Source organism: Schistocerca cancellata, chromosome 2, assembly GCF_023864275.1.
Source record: "Schistocerca cancellata isolate TAMUIC-IGC-003103 chromosome 2, iqSchCanc2.1, whole genome shotgun sequence".
NCBI classification, from domain to species: Eukaryota; Metazoa; Arthropoda; class Insecta; order Orthoptera; family Acrididae; genus Schistocerca; species Schistocerca cancellata.
The window spans coordinates 902,863,625-902,876,291 of NC_064627.1; positions in this window are offsets into that span (position 1 = coordinate 902,863,625).

The following is a 12,667-nucleotide window of genomic DNA, read 5'->3' on the forward strand; positions in this document are numbered from 1 at the left end:
CGGCTCGTCAGAGGCCGCTCGGTGCCGAACATCGGCCAGAGCAAGAGGGGCAGCCCCAGCATGTGGTCTAGGCCGACCGCGTGGCTGGGAGTTCCATGTTGACGCTGTGACAAGGACTGTGCTTTGTGTCGATGAAGGGAATGTGTATGCCGGGAGTGCCAAAGATGGCCGAACCATAATAGTACACATATCGTAACTCATGCAGAAATTAATAACAGCCACAGGAATCATGATATCTTAAAACGAAACATGTACATTACCATTATTTGCACAACGATTCTGGTGGTGTAATCAGATTTTCAATATCTTTATTAGTTTAATGTTTAGTACCTGACGATAAATTACACAAGTAACACCCAGCAACGAATTTCCAAAATCTAAACGGTTCATCCTATTTTGTTGATCAACATGTCTTTAGAAATCTATTAGTGTAAACTTATATTCAAATGTTTTTTATTCCAGACTTTGATCACAATATGAATTCTTTAGACGAACACAGGTTTCAGTACATAATGACCATCGTCAGATCGTTTTTACACCATGTCCTAAAGTGATAAGGCCATAATGGCATCGTCAAGACATATAAATAATATAATCAGCATAGCGTCGTCTTATAGATCTTTAGGACATGGTGTAAAAAAGACCTGAGGATGGTCATTACGGACTGAAACTGGTCATCGTCTAAAGCAAGGGTTCCCAACAAAATTTTCTCGAGGACCCCCTCATCGCGCATGATTGGTACCTTGTCATATCACAGTATCAAGTACCTAAAAAAACCGAATTAAGAGTCTTTTTATACGTTTTCTGTTTTTGGTACTTAGAAAAAACATTGACATATTCATTATTGAAAAAAATATTGAGCTTAAAACTTTTTCAATTCAGGCATCATTGTTACTGTTAAATTTTTGATTATAGCTCAAAATCTTTGTCTTCAAATCTGGGTGTTTAGTATAACAAACTCCTTAAAAAAATAAAAATTGAGTATGAACTGAAAATGACAGGAAAAATTTAAAGCTGTGTGTATTGGTCTTTCAAGTGTACTACACTTGAGATTGCATTGAGTAGACATGTGTGAAAAATAAGAAAACACTAATTTCATACACGGTATTATTTATTTGAAAAAATACAGTTACAACAGAGTACTCTATCAGTATACAGTTAGTTTCAATTTTCAGTTCTTAATGAGATGAGTTCAATCTGACCTTTGAGTCGGTTACTTTTTATTCTAATAGCATCTTGCGGACCCCCCTGGCATAGCTCCGGACTCCTGGGGGTCCGCAGACAACCTGTTGGGAACCACTGGTCTAAAGAATACATATTGTGATCAAAGACTGGAATAAAAAAACGTTTGACAATATTAGATCACTGTTTGTATACGCGATCATGTCTCAGTTGGTAAACCTGCATTGGTATGAATTACAGGCATGTAACTTTAATAGTACATGAGTCTTTGTAGGTCAAAGTGGTCGACTACTATTTATCGCGTCAGGCCATAAGTACTCCACAGTTACACGAAACGACGGTAGCAGCATGCTTATAAATATAATTATTCGTCTATGTGTTTGTTTATATCCGATATATACTACTCATGAAGAAATTGGTTAAATATTTATTGTGTTTTAGAAAGCACAGTGATATTATGCTATTGGCCTATCTTTTGTTTGTATTCCTTTGATATATGTTTATTCGATTTGTTTAAGTATTTCATAATGTATGTTACAGCGTGTTTATGGTCCAGCCGTAGGAATATTTATTTAATTTCAAGTTATTTAAATGTAAATCCAGTATTTCGTATGTGTTTCAATATGTTTGTGAGTGTGCGTTGGATGGAGCGCTCTAGCGAATCACAGCGCTCGTTCATGTGGAGACTAGATGGAAGCGCTGGACAGGGGAGTGCTGGACGGGAAGCAGAGAAGGGGAATCACGGGAAAGGCTTGGAGAGTGGAGTAGATTGTGCGTCGTCGCCGCAGATAGAAATATTTCGTAGTGCCGACTTGTGCACTTGTGAGACTTCCGTGGCTTCTGCAGTAAAGACGTAGTATGCGTTTAGAAGTGAATATCTCACGAGATATGTTGTTATTTATAACTAATTATGTGAAGTAGGAATCTATTGTTTCCCTGTTATTGAACTTATATTTTATTTAATTGCTGAAACATCGAAACCAATAAGTGTTTTGCAGCAATAAATGGTATTCTTAAAGGCACTTCTGCTATCGTACTCATCATTTAAAGTCGTTAAGATAGCACCTGCAGAATTTATTTAATTGCAATCTTTTACTTATAAATTTCTATGTTACATTCAAAATTCGTAATTGCTGAGTGATAAGAACCTTTGACCATTCGATTCATGTGTATATTCATGTTGTATATTGTAGACTCAGCAGTATTTGGCTTGTAATGCGGCAGCTACGTATCTCAGCCCTTAGACAACGAAACCAGCCAAAACTTTAATATTTCATCTCTGAGTCTAAGGGTACGTAGTTGGGGGCCACCACACCACATCATTTTATTTGAAAGCCTGCAATTGGGGGCTCGTCCGGGATTAGTGTCCTCCAAAGTGGTAATTCCTTTGCTCTGTGTTATTCAGCGTACTATGTGAAGTGTGAAAAACCTTTGCAAAACCAGTAGAGATATCTGTAGAGTGGACTTCTCAGAAAACACAATGTGAAATCGTTTTTTTTTTTTCGCAAGTAGGTTTCTGGAAATAGTGAAATTACGCAATAATTTTCACAATTAACACATGCTATCGATAGAGGTCCTAATCATCACGGTAAAGGCAATTTGCGTGGAGGCTCAGAGTTTAAATAAGTCGAGTGCAAGGGACAGCAGCGGTTAACGCGTTCAACGGACAGCGGTGTCGGAGACGATTGGAACACGCGGTAACCGGCGGCAGCTACAGGTACATCAGGCAACTTCTCCAGTGGGGGACGCAGTTCAACAGCAGTACGACAGCAGATTCTTAGAGTACTACAGGACAGTCTTCAGTGTCGACTTCCACTACAACCGACGGGGTCACCATGGCAGAGGGAACCATCTCAGATCAGATAAGTGCCTGCACAAATAGTGAAGTTCAAGCTCCTCTTATAGATCTCGCGAATATAAAACAGTCACCTAGTATGTGTAATTCTGAAAACCGAAGTGAGCCGGTTAGTCCGAAATCAGAGCGCGAAAGTGTATCTAGTAGGGATTCAGGCAAGGATATGTTGTCTCAGCTAATTCAAATGATCCAGGGACTGAGAAATAATATGAATACAATGGCAAATAATATCAGTACAATTCGAATAAATAAGGGCACATTGCAAACAGTTGCGAATACAATTCGGACTGATATGGGTACAATGCGAACTGAAATAGGTTCCGCTGTGAAAGAGGAAGTTGAAGAAAATTATGGGTAGCATTGAAAAAGCAATTGATGATAAATTAAAATGTGTCCAGTGGATATGGGGAAGATTACAGACGAAGTAGTAATAGTAAAATCTAAAATCAGTGCAAGATGCCCATAAAAGCGATATACATTTAGCCATACGTGACTTTGCCAATCGTGTAGGTGAGGGAGAGAAAGAAGTGGGCAAAATTAAAAATAAAATAGAGTCTAATATCACTAGTGAAAATGATTTTAAAAAAATTGCAACGGATAAAAAGTGATTTAAATTCTTTAGCCTCCCAACAGGCCACGCCAGTTATAAATATCTCTTGGGAAAATACCGGATCTGTGAAATGTTACACAGATGACGGAAGATATCACCCAGTATATTTCTTGGCTGCGTGTAGGGACGCTTTTATTCACAGCATATCGGATGAAGTGAAGATGAAATACGTTAAACGGCATGTGGAGGGCGACCCAGACTCTTGGGCAAATGTTAAATGTAGTTCATGCGAATCGTACGAAGAGTTCGAAAGTTGTTTTATGAATACATTTTGGAGTGAGGAAAAAGAAACTTGGATCCAATGAATTTTTAAACGCGCCGAGTTACCGTTAAGATAATGGGACGATGAGAGATGTTTGGAAGCGCGAACTTGGCAAGCTTATGCATGTGAAACATCCGTTGGGGGTTTCAACGGAAATCACCAGGTTAAAAAGGCGACTACGCGAATATTTGCAGTGGGATCCTGTCCACAGTCCGTGTGATTCCGTGGATGAATTTCTAGAATTTGTAGAAAAATCAGAGAGGGCTTTGAAGTTTAAACCTCAGAGAAAACCGGGTGGCAGTTATCAAAATGGGAATCCAAATAATCATCACGAAAATAATAATCGTGAGAGAAATCGAAGGAATTCTCGGGGAGTTAATAGCTTGAATGAGCAGAATGCTCGGTGAACGAACGGAAGTGATAACTTCCGTGAACGGGACCCACGTAAAGAACGCAGATTTGACGGGGGAAATTCACGGGAAGTGCAGTCGCGTAACAACCGGTCGGGAAACGCAGAACGTCCGTGGCGTAATGTTCCTTCAGTCACTATCAGCAAGGCTAGAAGTCATACCCAATGGCCCCTCCTCACATTAAAGTCAAGAATAACACCGGTGTGTCTCCCCATAACATTGGAGGATTGGAATCTCTCGCCAGGAATCTCTCGCCAGGAACCTCTCGCCAGGTTGTCGCCGTACTTGTTGATGGTCATCCGGGGTCATGTAGAACCGTGATTCATCGCTGAACACAATGCGACGCCATTCGTCAGCAGTGCATGCTTCTCGGTTCTGGCAGCACTCCATACGCAGCCGTTTGTGTTGTGGTGTCAACGGCAGGCCGCACGTGGGAGAGTAATTCCCTAATTCGGCTGCTGCTAATCTAAGACCAACAGTGCGAGATGACCCAGAATATCGCAGGGAGTCCATTGCTTGTACTCGGATAGCAGACGCAATGTAATTGGGTTACGACGTGCTTGGTGCACAGTACGGCGATGCTGCGTTGTAGTAGTGAGGAGTGGTCCACCGGAACACTGACGGCAAGCATGCTAGCCCTCGTGTTCGCGTGCACTCCAGCATCGGGCCACTCTTACATCAGGACGTCCCAATAACCTGGATACCGAACGGTTCGATCAGGCCGTGAAATGAAAACTCGAGGTGAGGCTCAATTCAGACTATGTCAGTTGCTGATAACGTAGGCTGACCAGACGTCCAGATTTTGCCGAGACAGTGACGGTTTTCTCATAAATATTCTGACTTCCCGACAAAATCATTCGGGACACATAAACGTCCCGACTTTTAATCGATAGACAAAATTTCTTATTTAATTAAATATCTGTGAAAAAGAAGTTTCCCAGAAGCAGAACATTATACAAATATATATTCTCACAATACATAGGCCTCCTGCATTTAGTTTACCTCGTCTTAGGCCTAAAGGAAGAATAAGAGTTATGTTGAAAAGGAAAGTAGGTATTACTTACCCTGACGCTAACTTTCCGACTTTCCACTTTATGGCCTCTATACAAGTAAAATAAAAAACAGAGGAGTTACAAAGGAGAATCACTTCAACCAGTGTCCGCCCCCAGTAGCTGAGTGGTCAGCGCGACGGACTGTCAATCCTAAGCGCCCGGATTCGATTCCCGGCTGGGTCGGAGATTTTCTCCACTCAGGGACTGGGAGCTGTGTTGTCTTAATCATCATCATTTCATCCCCATCAACGCCCAAGTCGCCGAAGTGGCGTCAAATTGAAAGACTTGCACCAGACGATCGGTCTATCCGACGGGAGGCCCTCGTCACACGCCATTATTATTATTACCTCAACCAGTTCTCCTAATGGGACTGCAGGTATGTAGAAGTTAGTTTTGTGAAGAACGTGTGATGCAGCGTGTGTTAGCAGTGCTTGTTGATTCTGATTGGCATCTATGCATCCTGGCCCTAACAATCTGCTGACAAACGAAATCTTAAATTTTAGTATGAAATGTATAGTGTTTGATTACTGATTATCGATGTTACATACCTTTTAGGATAAACAAATTGTACTTAGATACATGAAAAGTGACTAAATATTGCAGAAAATATACCCAGACTACACTTGTGTCCAAAATTAAAGCAACAAACAGAAATATTGCAAGGTTGCGTTTATTTTGCCACAAAACATTATAAACAGGTGATAGTAAAGTAGAAACAATGTAAAGAATACAGAACGTAAACAACTGCAACATACATAACGGTGGACAAAAATGTTCTTCGTTTTTTCCAACTTAACGGATTAGCACATACATTCCAACAACTAGTTACTGTGCTCAGTGGGGGTGTAGCCACCTGTGGCACCATTGCAGGCCTGACAACTACGGGGCATGCTGTCATCAGTCTCGTGTTGAGGCAATAACACACGTTCTTCCCGTAGAGGTGCTCGCAGCCTTGGAGAGGGGTTGGCGGATGCTGACGTGATGCAGGCCGTCTCCCTAGTGCATCCCAGACAAGGTGTATCATCATCATCATCATCATCATTTAAGACTGATTATGCCTTTCAGCGTTCAGTCTGGAGAATAGCCCCCTTATAAAACTCCTCCACGATCCCCTATTCAGTGCTAACATTGGTGCCTCTTCTGATGTTAAACCAATTACTTCAAAATCATTCTTAACCGAATCCAGGTACCTTATCCTCGGTCTGCCCTGACTCCTCCTACCGTCTACTGCTGAATCCATGAGTCTCTTGGGTAACCTTGGTTCTCCCATGCGTGTAACATAACCCCACCATCTAAGCCTGTTCGCCCTGATCCAGTTTTTCTTTGATTTCCTCATTGTGGACACCCTCCTGCCATTGTTCCCATCTACTAGTACCTGCAATCATCGTAGCTACTTTCATATCCGTAACCTCAACCTTGTTGATAAGGTAACCTGAATCCACCCAGCTTTCGCTCCCATACAACAAAGTTGGTCGAAAGATTGAACGGTGCACAGATAACTTAGTCTTGGTACTGACTTCCTTCTTGCAGAAGAGAGTAGATCGTAGCTGAGCGCTCACTGCATTAGCTTTGCTACACCTCGCTTCCAGTTCTTTCACTATGTAGCCATCCTGTGAGGATATGCATCCTAAGTACTTGAAACCGTCCACTTGTTCTAACTTTGTTCCTCCTATTTGGCACTCAATCCGTTTATATCTCTTTCCCACTGACATTAATTTCGTTTTGGAGATGCTAATCTTCATACCATAGTCCTTACATTTCTGATCTACCTCTAAAATATTACTTTGCAAACTTTCAATCGAATCTGCCATCACAACTAAGTCATCCGCATATGCAAGACTGCTTATTTTGTGTTCACATATCTTAATCTCACCGAGCCAGTCTATTGTTTTCAACATATGATCCATAAATAATATGAACAACAGTAGAGACAGGTTGCAGCCTTGTCTTACCCCTGAAACTACTCTCAACCATGAACTCAATTTACCGTCAACTCTAAAAAGTTTGCCTCCTATTCCATAATCTTGTAGAACAGACAATAACTTCCTCCTAGAAACCCGGTCATATGCCTTTTCTAGATCTATAAAGCATAGATACAATTCCCTGTTCCACTCATAATACTTCTCCATTATTTGCCGTAAGCTAAAGACCTGGTCCTGACAACCTCTAAGAGGCCTAAACCCACACTGATTTTCATATAATTGGTCCTCAACTAATACTCGCACTTTCCTTTCAACAATACCTGAGAAGATTTTACCCACAACGCTGATTAAAGAGATCCCTCTGTAGTTGTTACAATCTTTTCTGTTTCCATGTTTAAAGATTGGTGTGATTACTGCTTTTGTCCAGTCTGATGGAACCTGTCCCGACTCCCAGGCCATTTCAATTATCCTGTGTAGTCATTTAAGACCTGACATTCCACTGTATTTGATGAGTACCGAATTAATTTCATCCACCCCAGCTGCTTTATTGCACTGCAATCTATTGACCATTTTCTCCACTTCCTCAAATGTGATCCTCATTCCATCATCATTCCTATCCCATTCTACCTCGAAATCTGAAACATTACTGATCGTATTTTCACCTACATTGAGCAACTCTTCAAAATATTCCCTCCATCTGCCCAAGGCATCCACAGGATTCACCAGCAGTTTTCCTGGCCTGTCCAAAATACTTGTCATTTCCTTCTTACCTCCCTTTCGAAGACTGCTAATTACACTCCAGAATGGTTTTCCAGCAGCTTGACCCATAGTCTCCAACCTGTTTCCAAAGTCTTCCCATGATTTCTTCTTGGATGCTGCAATTATCTGCTTGGCTTTGTTTCTTTCTTCAACATAACTTTCTCTGTCTACCTGGGTTCTGGTATGTAGCCATTTTTGATACGCCTTCTTTTTCCTTTTACAGGCTGCCTTGACTGTATCATTCCACCAAGCTGTTGCTTCATCCTACTTTTACACACTACTGTTCCAAGACATTCTTTAGCCACTTCTAGTACTGTGTCCCTGTACCTTGTCCATTCCTTTTCCAATGACTGTAATTGACTACATTCAACTAACTGGTACCTTTCTGAGATCGCTGTTATGTACTTGTGCCTGATTTCCTTATCCTGAAGTGTCTCCACTCTTATCCTCCTACATATGGATCTGACCTCCTGTACTTTCGGCCTCACAATCCCAATTTCACTGCAGATTAAATAATGATCAGTGTCATCAAAGAATCCCCTGAATACACGTGTGTCCCTCACAGCCTTCCTGAATTCCTGATCTGTTTTTTTTTATGTGAAGTCCGCCAGTTATACAAAACATCGTTTTTCTCAGTACCAAACGTGTTTCGGCACCACTGTGCCATCATCAGTGGGTTTTCGTTTTTATTTATTCTGCAATGTGAACATTTTTGTTACATGATTATAAAATTATTTGCATTTTTAGTTCAAACAACAGATCTTTTTCTTCCTTGTAAATACCTTTACATTTGGTGACGATGAATTTTCTGGATCACTTTTATGTTAATTATTACAGGTAGCTTGTCATATGGACCCAAACGATGTTGATGAGAAAGTTTTTGAAGAAACGGTCTGTTGTTTGAACTTAAAATGCACATAATTTTATAATCATTTAACAAAAATGTTCACGTTGCAGAACATATAAAAAACGAAAGCCCACTGATGATGGCACAGTGGTGCCGAAACATGTTTGGGTACTGAGAAAAACGGTGTTTTGCATAACTGGTGGACCTCACATCCAAAAATTTTAACTGCAAACACGGCCAATACAAGGAGGTACAAATCAAAAAGATGGATGTAAGCTGTATGGGATTCAATCGGAAGAGCGAGCAGGACCCTGCATGTGTGCAATATCTTGCGTTTCCAAGAAAACATCAGCCACCCGCGCTCTATGAGATCGAGTATTATCGCCCATCAATACGAAGTCTGTGCCCACAGCACCTCGCAACGAAGGCAAATCTGGTCCGACGATCTCGTCACGATACCTGACAGCAGTTAAACCTTGCCAGTTCACCCGTACAGTTTCATAAAGGGGTGTTTCGAGTGGTAAACATAATCCCTGCCCACACCATTAACGATCCCCTTCGATATCGTTGTCTGTCCACAATGTCTGTCCCGAAATCGTGTTCCATGTACGCTCGAGGTACGAATCCATCGAGAATCACTCTCCAGACTAAATCGGGACTCACCTGTGAAAACGAAATTGGCCCACTCTTCGAGCGTCCAGGTGTCATGCTGATGACTCTAAACGTCCCCTTCCGTGAAGACTCGTCAGAGGTAGACATACAGCAGGTCTCAGACAGTAAAGGCCACACTGCCGAAGTCTTCTTCACACCTCGATACAACACGTCCAGTGGATGCTGCGAGTTCACAAGCCAGTTGCTGTGCGCTACTGTCGCGCCCTCACTGCCACATAACGGTCCTCTCTTCTGAAGTTCCACGTGATTGGCCCTGGCCTGGTCTTCGGGATAATGTTTCAGTCTCTATAAACTTCCACCACATCCCCTAAACAATAGAACGATTCAATTAAGCCATCGGGCCAAATCACTTTGAGACTGTCCTGCTTCCTTTCTTTCTATGCTCCTCCACCGCAAAGAGTCTGGTAGACATCTTCTCTGTGCCATACTGTGGCGTCTGTGATGTGCACACAGCGATTCTGGATGTGGGGCTACCTGGTAAACATTATCTCATTTCATAATTGCCCTGACGTTATCGTTGGCATGGTTGTTTGTTGACCGGAAAGCCATGTTCCCTGCAGAACACGATCGTAAGGACATCTGGTTGACAGTTTGTATAAGTACATCATGGATTAGACACAGGGCGGGGAAACAGCGGATTCTTGCTTTAATTTTGAGCACCAGTGTATTATAATTACGATGTATAAAACAACTTTTTTTTATATCTGAAGAAAATAGTTTTATTTGTTTGTAACGCACCTACACTTTCCTTTATAATTCGCAAAATGCACATACATTCTTGCTTCGAGTTTTTGTGGTCCTATATCGTCATAGGCTTATTATCGACTTCAAAATATCATGACAACTGACAAAAGTAAGCGTAAGTGTAGTAATGATATTAGGTATAAAGTGTAAAAACAAGTTTTCCGGTTTTTTTCACTTTGAAATCTGATGAGGCTATGATGCTATCTCACACGAGATCGTGTCATCTCCGGGTCGTTTTAACGTCTGACGCTGTCCATAACCTAAAAGGCCTGTTAACAACACTAAACACGAGAAACACTGACGCACTCTGGTGACCGTTCTACTTGTTACAGGGAATTGCAACTCTAATCGCTAAATTACGCACCGATGGTGTTTACGTGTAGGCAGTTACGATGACATCAGAACACGTCTTCTGGGTCGTTCACGTTCTTTTGTTTACCAGTCAGTCTATTTACACACATGGCTATAGAATATCTACAAAGCAGAAAGCAGAGTTCAGCCAGGGACTGGACCATCCAATTAACTGTGGCCATTACCTCTGGAAAAGCATTTCCATTTTCGAGGAGATGTCACGGTTATAATTCTTCCTGGGGTCTGTCCGAAGTGGAAATACGTAAAAAAAAAAAAAAAGGGTAACTCTGTTTGTTTCGTAGGAGGTGTTTGTGTGTGTGTGTGTGTGTGTGTGTGTGCACGGGGAATGAGATTTTTTAGAGCTCGTAGGTGAGGTCACTATAAATACAAACGGATTTCACGCTTTGCTTATTGCGACGTGCGGCCCGGACGTTATCTGCAGCAGGCGTTATTAACGGACCGGGAAAAAGCTGAATTAGCGAAGCCACGCTGCGGTGGTGGCTGGGGTGGAGGGCTGGTGTGTGGTGTGGATGTGGGAGCGGTCAGACGGGTTGGCGGGGGAGGGGGGGAGGAGCGGTTACGCACTGTAGCTGGCCGCCGGCGCCGCGCTCATCTGTAAACACGCCGCAGCGCTGTTTACCTAGCTCAAGTGTCGCGTCGAATGCAAAGCAGAACCTGTTTACCTCCGAAATTAAGCGCAACGGTTTCTTAACGTAGGACCAGGGGAATCTGTGCGTCTACGAGCTCCAGTAAACCCACGTACTTACAACAGATTTGCTCCCAGAATTGTAGCGCAAGAGATGTTACTATTCGTATCGTAACGCCCCCCCTCCCACCCTCTCCCACGCTCTCCCTCTTTCTCCTTCTCTCTCTCTCTCTCTCTCTTTCTTCCTCTCTCTAAATCGCGCGTGCGCACACTCTTCCTCTCACGCGCGAGTATGTCTTCACTGCTGCGTTCTGGTCACATGTAAAGCCAACGAAAGGGTCCCAACTTTCAGTTCAGTCTCTCGTGAATCTGTATTCTCTCAAAAGTGAGGAAAGGAAACGGAAAGATGGAATATTAAATTCTGTAGTACAAATGTATTCACATACATTGACGGAAAAAGATCGCAACACTACGACGAGATCTGCGAGATGAGCGGGTAGTCGTTGTTCCTACATGTGATACGGGGCGTCTGTTTAAAATTCGCTGCAGTCGCATAAGTGTGGCGCCAGTGCGTGGATGCAAATCAGGTTTGCTTTAAATACGCCCTGTGTCGGTCGTGAGGATTAGTTATATCTGAGATTGGATAAAATGAGTTGTGGCTAGTAAAGAGCGAATTTAATATATAAGAATATACAGCCTACAGTTGCAGGTAAACTTTATCGTTTACCTAGGTTTCAACGTTAGTAATAACGTTGTCCTAAGTCAACTTTATAAAATTTGATACATAACCATAAGGTTTAGTCACTTCTATTAAACAAGCTGTAGCAGATTCACTTTAAGCCTGTTGTATGGGCCTCGTCGTGTGACTAGAGGCACGAATAACGGCATTCGCACGATACAGCATGTCTGGAGCAGTGGTTGTGACAGGACGACACGAGCGCGGCTGATGACGGAGCTCTCTTTCTGCATTTCCTGAGGCTGTAACGTTCTTTACCCAAAGCCCAAAAAAATGGCTCTGAGCACTATGGGACTTAACTGCTGAGGTCATCAGTCCCCTAGAACTTAGAACTACTTAAACGTAACTAAACTAAGGACGTCACACACATCCATGCCCGAGGCAGGATTCGAACCTGCGACCGTAGTGGTCGCGCGGTTCCAGACTGTAGCGCTTAGAACCACTCGGCCACCCCGGCCGGCCCCAAAGTCCAACTGTACTCCCATCAACTGCAACATCGCTATACACAGTACACAAACGTTTATGGATATTCAACACGGTGTCTTTTTCTGTACACAAGAAATCAATAACAGCACGCTGCTTGTAACGTGAGTCGTATGTAGACGCCCTTTTGACGCTG